General features: G+C 35.6%; 1 protein-coding gene across 34 annotated transcripts in view; it reads left to right on the top strand.

The window, feature by feature from the left end:
- The window catches only part of NCOA2 (nuclear receptor coactivator 2), a 297,091-nt gene that overhangs the window by 152,577 nt on the left and 131,821 nt on the right, over nt 1-12,693 (top strand). The window contains exon 1 of one of the 34 annotated variants that reach the window (XM_063817173.1): nt 8,642-8,986. The exons of the other annotated variants lie outside the window; for them this stretch is intronic. The gene's annotated coding sequence lies outside the window, so the exon portion shown is untranslated. Of the gene's footprint in view, nt 1-8,641; nt 8,987-12,693 lie in introns of those variants that run through there. 34 annotated transcript variants of the gene reach the window in all.

Below are 12,693 nucleotides of genomic sequence, written 5' to 3'. Positions count from 1 at the left end.
GATGTCAATCCCTTATCAAATATACGGTTTGCAGTTTTTTTTGCCTGTCCATGGGTTGCCTTTTCACTGTGTTGATAGTGCCTTTTGATGCCCGAAAATTTTTAATTTTGATGAAATCCAAGTTATTTTTCTTTTATTGCCCATGCTTTTGGTATCATATATAAGAAATACCAAATCCTGTGTCATGAAGTTTTTCCCCTGTTTTCTTCTAAGTATTGTTTAACTTTTACTCTCTTACATTTAGATCTTGTAATCATTTTGAGTTAATTTTTGTATGCGTAAGGTAAGGCTCCAGCATTATTCTTTTTCATGAGGCTATCCAATTTTCCCAATACTATTTGTTGAAAAGACTATCCTTTCCCCATTGAATGGTCTTGGTGCCCTTGTCAAAAATCATTTGACCATATATGTGAGAGGTTTTTTTGTTTTGTTTTGTTTTTTTCTGGGCGGTATTTGACATTTTAAGGTTAAGTTCAGAGTTTCATCATTTCTCAGTGATATTGCACACTTCCTAACTATTGTCCCTAATTCAAGTATCATTTTTGATACATTTCTACTCTGGCATTCTGATTATGTTTTCTAGGTTTTGTCTGCTCTTCTATTTTCCCTCTTTGATTATGAGTCCCTGGAGGGCAGGGATTTTGTTCTGGAGACCTAGTGCCTTATGCGTCATTGGTACTGAATACGTGTTTGTTGGATGAAATTAACTTAGAGCTAAAAAAAGAAAGAACTAGAAGACATCAAGTTAGGTATAAAAAGTACTTTTTCATTATTATAAACTATTACTATGGCTTATGAGCCTTTAAGGAAATATGTCTTTTTTCTGCTAATGGTATTTTCCCTCTTTTCCCATGCTTGCCACTGTGACTGCAGTTATCACCCTTTTCCTTACAAGGATAAATAATCTTCACAAAAATTTGAGAGGAAGACAAGAATAAGTAGAAAACAGAAGAAAGGAAAGGAAAGGTGAAAGAAATCAACCTCATTCAAAAGCATTTAACAGTACACTTGAAGTTGAGTCAGAACAGGCTGAAGGTGCTAAGAAGCAGTGATATGCTGTGAGAGATGCAGTCTTGCAGACAAAACTTAAAATACATGTTCCCTAGTACCTTTTGTCACAAGTGTCTATTGTGCCTGTTGAAATTTGGAATAGATGAATAATTAATTATTTGCCTCAGAATATAACATCTCTACAAAGAGTAGCCTTTTGTCTTCGACAATTCTATTTGTATGGTCAAATCTGCGAATAAATGAAAACATTAATTAGTCTAATCTTCATCAAAGTAGGCTGTCCAAAAAAAAGACATAAAAACCTTAATACCAATGACCTGTGTAATATTTGATGCATTGAGGAGCCAGGTTTCTTCAGGGCCCTAACGTATGTGATTGTCACTTTCTTTTGACTCTATTTGGGAAAAGTTAATACATAGGAGAACCAGAGAATGGTAGAGTCAGAAGAGCAAATCTGGTTAACCCACCAGACTTAAGGATGGGAAGAAGTTATATAGGGCCATTAAGCCATCATGGTCAAAGCATACGTTGTACCCTGAAAGTTCCATTCCCTCTAACGTTTTATTTTGTTTTATTTTTTAAAAATAGATACAGTGTCTCACTATGTTGCCCAGGCTGGTCTTGAACTCCTGGGCTCGAGCGATCCTCTGACCTCAGCCTCCCAAAATGCTGGGATTACAGGCGTTAGCCACTGCAGCCAGCCACTAACTACCACTACTTAAGTAGTATGATCTTCTCTCTGCTTTCAGTTACTTACTGACTTAATAACAGTTTGGGAGATTCTCCTTACTTAGTACGTAAATGATTCTAAAGCTAGGCACATTCAGCCCTCCATGTTTGCAGGTTTCACATCTTTGAATTCAACTAACCATGAATCAAAAATATTTTTAAAAACCAATAAAAATAGTACAAATTTTAAAAACACAATATAACAATTATTTACATAGCACCTTGTATAGGCATTATAAGTAATCTATAAATGATTTAAAGTCTGTGTGTAGGTTATAAGCAAATATCATTTTATATCAGGAACTTGAGCATCTGAGGATTTTAGTATCCATGGGAGGTCCTGGAACCAATACCCTGTGGATATAGGGAATGACAGTACTGGAAAAGTCTAACCAGAGACAATGGTTATCCAAGTCTGAGAATTTGAAACGGATGACTTTGAGAGTCCCAGGACTAGATGGCTCTCACATTCTTTTTAGCCCCTTTTAAAGTTCTAGTTGTTCATTAAAACTGTCAGAGACTTATTTGGGAATAATACTGATCTCAAAGAGCTGGATTAATAGTGAATCAAATTCTTGTGATCTTTCTCTGAGCCTTTGGCATTTTTGGAAGCCCAAGGTTTATAAGGTATAACCTGGATAGACCACTAGGGTTCTCATTAACTCTAGTTAACAGATGACTTAAGAATTTCAGTTTTAACCTAGTGATACTCCACTGACTTCAAGGAGTAAATACATTTTTAAAGGCGACTTACTTTAGAGTGGTTTACAGTGTGCTAATTAGGAAGAATTTAACTCAGTCATTTCAAGCCTCTGAAATCCTTGGATGAAGTACAAATGCTGAGATGGAAATGTAGTATGCTATTTGTATATTATTCCATTTCATGAAGTGGTAACTTGGCAGAGTCGTATTTAGAAGTGATTGCACTCTATAGTCCTTCTCCTCAGCTCTCTTTTGTGTGGGTATAATCTACTGCAGTAGTATCATAGACATTTATGCACTGCTGTTTGCATAAGCTTTTTATTGGAAATAACCCAACAAAATAGCAGTCCCTGCTAGCTTAGCACAGTTGGGCCTTTTCTAAGGCTCATTTTCCTACACATCAAGAAAAAAAACTCTCTAGTTAATGTTAGTGGGATGATACCCACAAGCAGGAGATTCAAAGATGGCCCTTTTCTTTATCCCTGGCTCACCTGAGGAAGGAGGTCAGAGGCCCAAGTGACTTAATTCTATGCAGATCTATGCCTAATGGAAACAATAAATTCAAATGGGCAGTATTACTTTTTCCCTTACTATCTTACTATTTATGAAACGTATTTCTCACTGCATTTAAAAATGTATTTAACATATAAATTATTTCATGATATTTTACCAGGTTTTAAAAATCTGATATTTAGCTGTAGTATGGAATTACAATGCTAATGGGTTTACAAATTAATATTACAAATGACTGAAAAGTTCACACTCTGCAACTTGTTAAACATGTCACCTTCAGAGCTTATCTCATTTTTAATTAATAAATATGTGGTCATAGTGTGTAAAGAAGAAATCTTTGTAGATTAAAGATTTGTCACCTTTTGGTACAGTGGACTCTGTTTTTTAACATTTGTATTATAGAAATTTAGAATAGTATAGTAAACTTCCATGTACCCTTCATACCCAGCTTCAGAAGTTACATAAACATTTTTGCCTTCTTTTTGAAATGGGGTCTCGCCGATGCCCAGGCTGGAGTGCAGTGGCACAATCTCAGCTCACTGCATCCTCTGCCTCCTGGGCTCAAGTGATCCTCTCGCCTCAGCCTCCTGAACAGCTGGGACCGCAGGCGTGCCACCACGCTTGGCTGACTTTTTTTTTTTTTTTTTTTTTTTTTTGAGACAGGGTCTCACTCTGTCAACCAGGCAGGAGTGTAGTGGCACAATCATGGCTCACTGCAGACCTTGGCCTTCCAGGTTCAGATGATCCTCCCACCTCAGCCTCCTGAGTAGCTGGAGCTACAAGTATGTGCCACCACACCTGCCTAATTTTTGTATTTTTTTGTAGAGATGGGTTTCACCATGTTGCCCAGGCTGGTCTCAAACTCCTGAGCTCAAGTGATCCACCTGCCTCTGCCTCCCAAGGTGCTGGGATTACAGGGCATGAGCCACCGTGCCTGGTCTTTGCCATGTTTTTAAATGATGAAAACGACATTACTAAAAGTTTGGAAATTAGGATGAAAAGGACCTCTGGTTTCACCCAGTTTAACTCTCATCATCATTTTTTGGTCTTCTTCTTCTTCTTTTTTTTTTTTTGGAGGCAGATTCTCTCTCTGTTGCCTAGGCTGGAGTGCAATGTTGTGATCTCGGCTCACTGCAACCTCTGCCTCCCAGGTTCAAGCGATTCTCCTGCGTTAGCCTCCGAGTAGCTGGGACTACAGGCACACACCACCACGCCCATCTAATTTTTCATATTTTTAGTTGAGGCAGAGTTTCACCATGTTAGCCAGGCTGATCTCAAACTCCTGACCTCAGGTGATCTGCCCGCCTCAGCCTCCCAAAGTGCTGGGATTACAGACATGAGCCACTGCACCCAGCCTACAGTTTTGATATACAGATACTGTTTCTTCTTTTTGCTGAACATGATATCAAACTAAGAGCGAATGGTGGCTACCATCAATTGATGTCTTCCTATGCTATGCACTGGGCCAGTTGCTTTACATATAATTCATAGACTCTTCACAATAACAATACAGTAGTATAAACATCCTCTCTACCCCAGAGACACACATTTATAGATAAGGAACCTAAGACAGGGAGGTTAAGTAACTTGCTCAGGCACTGCATATCTGGCATATGTATTCGGGCAAAAGTCTAACTCTGAGTGCATGCTGTTTCCTCCCTCTAAAGTGGCCTCTTCAAAACCATTTTTTCATGTTGCAACGTAATCACCTTTTTAAGGAAAAAGAAATATCAGTATGTAAATTTTGACCGTGTATCATATAGAAGCAGCACTAGGACAGATGCTGCTGTGGGTTAGAGGGATAAAAGGTATGGTGTCTGCTCTTCAATGTCAGTGCTCTAATGCTGAGGAGCCTGCCCCCTCGGGTACACTAACAAAGAAAATGCATGGTTAGCTCAGGCCCACCCTGGTTATCTTTCTTTCTTAGAGCCAGTTGTGCCATGTAACATAAACTAATCATAGAGGTAAAAACATCTGTCATATTTACAGTCCTAGGAAATGTGCAGGACATGTCCATCCGGGGGGTGGAGAATCTTGCAGAACCACGTCAGAATTCTGTTCATCACAAGCTCCCAATTGGAAACAACTTAAATGTCTACCAACAGGAGAATGGATAAACTGTGGTATATTCATACAATATCCTAAGCAGTGAAAAGGGACAAATTGTTAATATACAGTCACCCTCTGTATTGGTGGGTTCTGCACACTAGATTCGGCCAACCTCAGAAAATACTCGGGAGAAAAAAATTTTGTCTGTACTGAACATGTGCAGACTTTTTTCCCTTGTCATTATTCCCGAAACAATACAGTATAACAACTATTTGCATAGCACTTACATTTTATTAGGTATCATAAGTAATCTAGAGATGATTTCGTGTATATGAGAGGATATGCATAGATTATATGCAGATTCTATACGTTTTATATCCAGGACTTGAGCATCCATGGATTTTGGTATCCAGGGGGAGCTCCTGGAAGCAATCCCCCAAGACCATGCAGTAATATGGATGCATCTCGAAAGCTTGGTACTGAAAGGAGCCAGGACATAGAGTACTTACTGTATGATTTCATTTATTTAAAGTTCTAGACAAAGCAAAACTAATCTGTGGTAACAGAAAATCAGAGTATCGTGGTTGTTGGCAGGGATGAGGAGATGTGGAGTTTGCCTGAGAACAGGCACAAGAGAACTTTACAGAGTGATGGAAGTGTTCTACATTTTGATAGGAGCCTGGATTACAGAGATGCTTTCATTTGTCTCAACTATTGAACTTTACTCTTCTCTTTAGATCTGTATATGGCACTGAATGTAAATTGTACCTCAATTTAAAAATGAAAACATTACTCTAATGAATCCTTGTTTTACTTCTCACCAGACTCTTGGATTAAGAAACAAACCACCATTATATACAACCACCATCATAAAATGTTAAAGCTAAAAACAACTTGACAAATTATCTAGTCTAATTCCCTTCTAAACACTACTGCCTTGGTGAAGAAAAAAGTTTAAAATTGCTAATGATAAAATTTGCTGTTGCTATCTTCTGCACTCAGGAGAAGAGTTAGGCAATTTTACCAATTCGTGTATGCCAGCAGAAAATATGAGAGAGGGACAGATTTGCTAACAGCAATACATCTTGAAGTGTAAGCACAGAATCTGGATCAAGACATTTTACTTAGATTTGTTTGGCCGAAGGCATTATCTTAGCTGCGATTGATCTGGTCAGGGAATGCACAGCATTTTGCTGCTGCCCATGATCTGGCTGAGAAATAATTTGTAAAAGCGCCGTTGTAGTTAATAAAGGACACATGGTGTTAATGTTAGCGTGTCTGTGACCTCATGCTCTCTCTATGGAAGTGATCTATAAGATTGCCAAAGGTTTCATGACCTTGTGAGCAGAAAAAGAACACATTTGGGTAGACGGATTTCACAAACCGCCCCCTGCAGTTTTTTGCTAGTCTTTTAAAACTGCAGTCATTGCATTGATTTTATATGTTGCCTTGGCTGATTATCGATTTTAGTCATTGCATTGCATTGCATTGATTTTCTATGTTGCCTTGGCTGATTATTGATTTTAGATTTTAAGTCCATAATGAAAATATTTAGGTGGTGGTAAAAATCATTATAACTTTTAAAGGTTCTTTAGCAATTAAAACATTATCTTAAAAATTCTGAATTGTGCTTTTTTGGGTTTTCATTATGAGGTGTTGGCATAGGCTGGTATTTTAAATTTTTTATGTTTATTTTCTTCATCTCTGAAATTACTTTATTTCCTAATTGAATTTCTTTGCTCAGGTCTTTATGGAAACTTATGTTCCCTGACACCTCACTAATCATTTCAGGCTCTGTTAGGTGTTAGTGTTGTTTTCCAGAGTGGCCATGGTTCCCTTCAGTGACTTAAAGAGAATTAGTAAACACTCATTCTATCCTATTTATTTCTATGTTGAGTGGTTAATTAGAGTAAACTAGGAGTTTTGGATTTGGAGTTGTTAAATTCTTTGAGTTCTGAGAACTTAGAGAATTTTTTGTATAGATAACTTTTATATGATAATAATCCCGTCTGGTATCTGTAATAATTCTTGGTTTTTCTTTATTAAAGAATATAAGTTTGGCTTGGTTTACTTATGAATAATGCAGTTTATGTAAAATGATTTTGTGAAATGAAAACTCTCTGTCTTGATCTGGTATTAAAATAATCCATAAAGTATCTACACACAAAAGAAAATTAATGTATGATTCCACTTATATGAGGTATCTAAAGTACTCAAACTCATAGAAACAGAAAGTAGAGTGGTGGTTGCCAGGGGCTAGGGGAGGAGGAAATAGGAGTTGTTTAATGGGTGTAGAGTTTCGGTTTTGCAAGATGAAAAAGTTCAGGAGATCTGTTGCATAACAGTATGAATGTACTTAACCCTATTAAACTGTACACTTACAAATGGTTAAGATGATAAATTTTGTGTTATGTATATTTTACCACAGTTAAAAGTAAAATATATATATTAAAAATATGTTTTGCATTTATGAGATGAGGAAGCCAGTTACAACCAAGAAATGTAAAATATAGTTTAAATTTCTGTTGACTTCAGATTAACAGAATCTGTCATTCTTTTAGTCTCCTCGTGTACAGCATTCTTCACTTTGCACATTGTACTTGAGCGTAGTTCCTTACACCATCTTTTTCCCCACTTTCAACTACCCAGCACTCTCACATTTAAACTTCTTCCTCAAATTGCTTGCTTCATGGATTAAGAACAATTTTTAATGTGAAACAAACCATAACCAAAGATAAAGTAGGAATATAATGTGATCAGCTGCTTTCTTTTGATCTGGTGCTTCTACTTGTTACTAAGGACATTTAAAAAAAAACATGGAGCAGCCTCTGTGTGTCAGGTACTGTGCTGGTGTTTCCAGATATGTGTTTTCAGAGTTGATTATTTATCAGAAATGGACAAAGGTAACCAGCCTTAAAGGAACTTCTGATTATTATTTTTTAAGATGCTTTGGCCATGGGAATATTTTTCTTCTTGGGACAAATTATAAATTACTTAATAAGGATATATTCTTAACAAGACTACATTTTGATGTTAAAAAGTATGTTTACATGTGTTTTACTAATACAGGGAATTAATTCTCAGTATGTGGATAGCTATAATGTCTCCAAAGTGTTCATTATGCCAGATTTGTCAGATTTATATCATTGAGGGCAAAGCTCAAGAGAGTATATATTTGCTTTTAACTGCCCCTCACTGTTCATGGCCAGTGTAGTACATCCTAGTGAAAGGAAGACCATGCATCAGAATGTTTGTTTTGAGCATTTATTTTTAGCAGCAGATCTAGAAATTATATTTTCATTTATGGTATATATTTTTTTATTTATTATGAACATTCCAAGACTAAATAATTTTAGACATGCGTATGTGAGTGCATGTGTACATTGCATGCACGTGTGTATGTGTATGTGAGAGAGTGAGAGACTGAGTCTGAGACTGTCTGTGAGAGAGAAGGAGAGGGAGAGAGAGGGAGAGAAAAGAAAAAGACATTCCCTTAATAGCAGGAGGGGTAGAGGCTTACTCAGTCTATTATCATAAAGCTCTGCTAATGTAGCTTCTGAGTCATGTGACTGCAGAAAAGGCTATTATCTCAATGAAAAGGAAACCGGGTTTTAGAGCAAGCAATAGAATAGAAGCAGGAAGAATTTTCGAGTGTTCCACCATGCTGGATTGTCAAAGGGGGATCTGTCTGATCAGCAGCTAAAAAAGGATTTGTGTGGCTAGTTTGTCAGCTATCGTTAGAAACAAATGATAGAGGAGATAAGCGGCGGGGTGCTCAGCATGTGCTTAGGTTTACATCAAGATGTAATGTCGGTTTGGGTTAACAGAGGAGATTTATCTCTGAGGCAATAAATTTATTGCTAATTGTGGGGGTTTTTGTTTTGATGAGTGATGTATGGTATTTGTATTTACATCACTGGTGAAGATAAAGAGAAGCTGCTGAGCTCTAATATGAACTGCAGAAGCTGTGAACAGTTACAAGGTGTGTTTCAGAAGTGCTCTGACTTAATATTTGCTAATGTTCTTGGAATTCTGTGTGCTTGTGGATTGGATGTGCGGTGCGTTGTAGAAGGGAGAACTGAGCGTGACAACCAGGCAGTGATAATGTTCTCAGGAACACATAGATACAGTGTGACCCAAATTGATTCCGTGGTCCTTATTTCTTTTGTGTTTAGTGTTTTTAAAATATTCCTTGTAGTTTCTTTATGTAGCCAAATACAGTGTCACGCTTGTTTGTAGGAAATATTTTGGTAAGCATTTTCTAAAATTCAGGAGGAGAATCTTAATTTTTTAGATGCAAATCTTAATTATTAAGGAATAAATATAACTATAAGCTTTATCTTTCTACCTTTATACTTTTTATCCTTTTCTAATTTCAAGCTTAAAGGGGAGCTTTGTGATAAATTTGAAATTATTTAATTTTTGATTACATGATAAGTACAGCTTTTATTTTTGGTGGAGGCCTTGATTCAGTGATTTTTTTGTTGTTGTTATATATAGTACCTAACTTTCTCAGATTGATCTTATGCTACTGTATGCAGAGAGCTAAATAACATACAGTTAATCTTCAGATTGTACTTGTCTGCTTTTGCTCATGTTAATGCTATTAATTCTCATAGCAGTCTGTACCTGTCTCTTAACCTTGGAAAATGTAGCACTTGAAAGTCTGAGATTGGTGAAAGATAATCAGAAGCATTATCTGAAAAGGGTTAACAATTACACAACATATATTCGGAGAATGATTTTGCTAATGTTTTTCATTTAACTTCTAGAGCAGATGGGCTGAAGTGTATGTATGTTTCCAAATCACATATGATTTTGAAACTAAACTATACTGTATACAGTTCCCTTTTGAAATTGAGGTTGGAAGAGGTAAGGAATGTATCAGGCAATGTCTAAGGTATATAGACAGTTTAACAATTAATTCTCGCTGTCTTTTCTAATAAAAGATGAGAGCAACTCAAACATAATTTTTAATTATACTAAGTGCAGGAGATTCTTCTTTATATCTACAAGCCATATCTTAGCACAGTATAGTTTAATAAATCATTAATTTTATTAAATGGGATTTTCTTTTAAAAAGCAGACAACACTGGCACTTTACATAGAAAAACAACTTGGTTCAAATAAGCAGTTAATTTGGGATTTTTTTTAACTATAGTATTCTCCCACATTCTTTTTTTTTTTTCTTTTTCCATTTTTTATTTTCACTGCTCTTTCAGTAATTCTCACGTTCTTGTAAGTAGTCTGTGAGACAGGGTTACATACCATTTTCAGGGTTACATACCATTTTCCGCCCAGAAAGCACTAGCACCATATGTTAAATATTTTGAATAATAAAAGTTTCAAAGTTGTATTATTTGAGCTTTCTTTGTTTTTCTTTATTTTATTTTTAAATCTTATTTTGTTACCTTATCTAAGCCTTTGAATGAGCCAAGACTTTTGTAATAATTAAAAGGTATTTTTATTGAGCACCTATTATTATTACAAGCCACTGTATGAAACAATATGGGAACATGAAGACAAATAAGATCTTTAATCCAACAAGTTAATTATAACTGGCATTGGAATCCAGCCTCAGTAAATGTAATTATCCTGTATCTTATAGGAATTTAAAATGGCTAAAAGGAATAAAACTTATCTGACTGTTGAGAGAGTACTTCTCTGATTTTGTGAATGACATTTCATATGAGCAGATTTGGATGGTAGTTTTAACTGGTCTGCATCCATGCCATTTCATTTTCCTTTGTTTCAGAACAGAAATACTTTTTGTTTTTTAAATAATCTTCTACAGCTAGAGTAGTTTTTATTCCTGATGGTTTTGTTTTTCCCCTAGGACATAAAATATCAGTCCTTTGCAAATTTAAAGTATTTTCATAAACAGATTAACATATTGAGTTATCTAAACAAACAGTATTTACTTTTAGAGGTTGGGGAGTGAGGAAGCACCCCAGTATTATTATCAGAGTTAAGAGGTGCAGGTGTTGAAGTCCAGGTAGCGTGTAAACAAGCCAGATGTCTAGCTTGCAAATCCTGCTACACTTCAGAATTCCAACCACAATAATTAACCACAAATATTATAATCGGGTCTGATCTTGTCAGGCTGAGGGGGTTTGTTTCTTGGAACGAATTTTAATTTGTAGAATAGATAGGGTAAGAAAAGGTAGAATTAAGTGTGATCTTAGTATTCAGCGTTGTAAAACTCAGTGAAATGTGTTCATAGGACCTTTTTGTTTTTTGAGAAGGTAAAAGTTTGGGAAGATTTAGGCAGGATTAAAGTACGGGGCTATATTTTAGAGACATTTGAATTCTGTGGAAGCCAAGGGAATATAAGATTCAGGAAGTGGAAAAGCCTGTGTAACAGCCAGCAAATTTTCCCACGGTACCTCTTATAGGATTTGCTCTAAAAATTATCATTCAGAAATGCAGAAAAAGGTTTAGAATCAGTTGGTTTATCCATTTCTCTCACAGGTGCTTTGGTCCTTGTCATTAAAAAGGTAAGACTTTGCATTTTTTAGCATGCGTTTTAGTAGTGATGGCTCTTTTCACCAGGTTCACAGTTAACATGCAGGGTTATGGCTTGTAGTAATCACTAATATAGTACAACATAAACATACATTTGCATTATTTTAATTTTAAAGATAACATGGTTATTGCTATGTATGTTTTATTAAAGATTTTATAAGAAACACCAAACACTATAATCTTGACATTGAATGATTGTTTCTTCTTTAAAAGTCAGTCAAGATTAAGAAGTATGTTGAGATAGAAGCTAGATGTTTGGTTTCATCATTTTAGATGTCAAATCCAATTACAATAGTAAATTGATTGGCTAGAATAGTCATAAAAGCATACTATGAGGCTTATGTTTAAGATACCTGTTTTGTTTCCATAAGTCCTTAGAGTGTAGTCAAAATGAATGATAAATAAACATAGTATTGAAACCGTAATAGCCTTTTTATTTTTAGTTCTACATTAATTGGTTTTTCCAAATTTTGCTTTCATGTTTTAAATGTGAAAATGTCCATTTTTATATGTCATTTTTACATATGCTTATTAAAAATAAAATTTTAAAGGCTTTGTTTTTACTTTTTCTTTTGATAAGGAAAATGACTTTTGCAAAACAATTAACGGTAGTTTTAAAGCTTATCTTTTATGTAGAGCTTACATGCCAGGTCCTGTTCTATGGACCTTACATATATTAATTCAATTCCTGTTTCACAGTTGGGAGATGGAGACATGGAGAGGTAAAGTCACTGGTCCAAGCCCACACAGCTAATGAGTCAGTGGTGCAGGATTTCAGCCCAGGTAGTTTGCCTTGAGAGTCTACACTCTAAATTACTATGTATATTGAGTTCAGATGATGCTGGGTTCAGTTAGATTTGCTGATTTATTCTAGAATGAGGACAGGATGAACATAACGGACAAGGAGGGAACTATTACAGTTGAAGTGATTTTTTGTTTTTTAATGTTTGTACTTTAGTGAACTTCTGTTTCATTTCAAGTATGTTAAGAGTAAGACATTATTTAAAGAGTATTCGGTCTGCATTGAAAAGAAACATATTCATGAACATTAACTCCCAGCTAATTCAGAAATCTGCTTTAGAGGAAGGAGAATGAAGGAGAGCATTAAAATTGGGATAGCAGAGATTGTTAAAACAGAGTGACTATGAATTGCCATGAGATTAA

This window comes from Pan troglodytes, chromosome 7 (genome assembly GCF_028858775.2).
Source record: "Pan troglodytes isolate AG18354 chromosome 7, NHGRI_mPanTro3-v2.0_pri, whole genome shotgun sequence".
NCBI lineage: Eukaryota > Metazoa > Chordata > Mammalia > Primates > Hominidae > Pan > Pan troglodytes.
The sequence above is the reverse complement of the archived record's forward strand: the minus strand, read 5'-3'. Positions and strand labels throughout refer to the sequence as shown.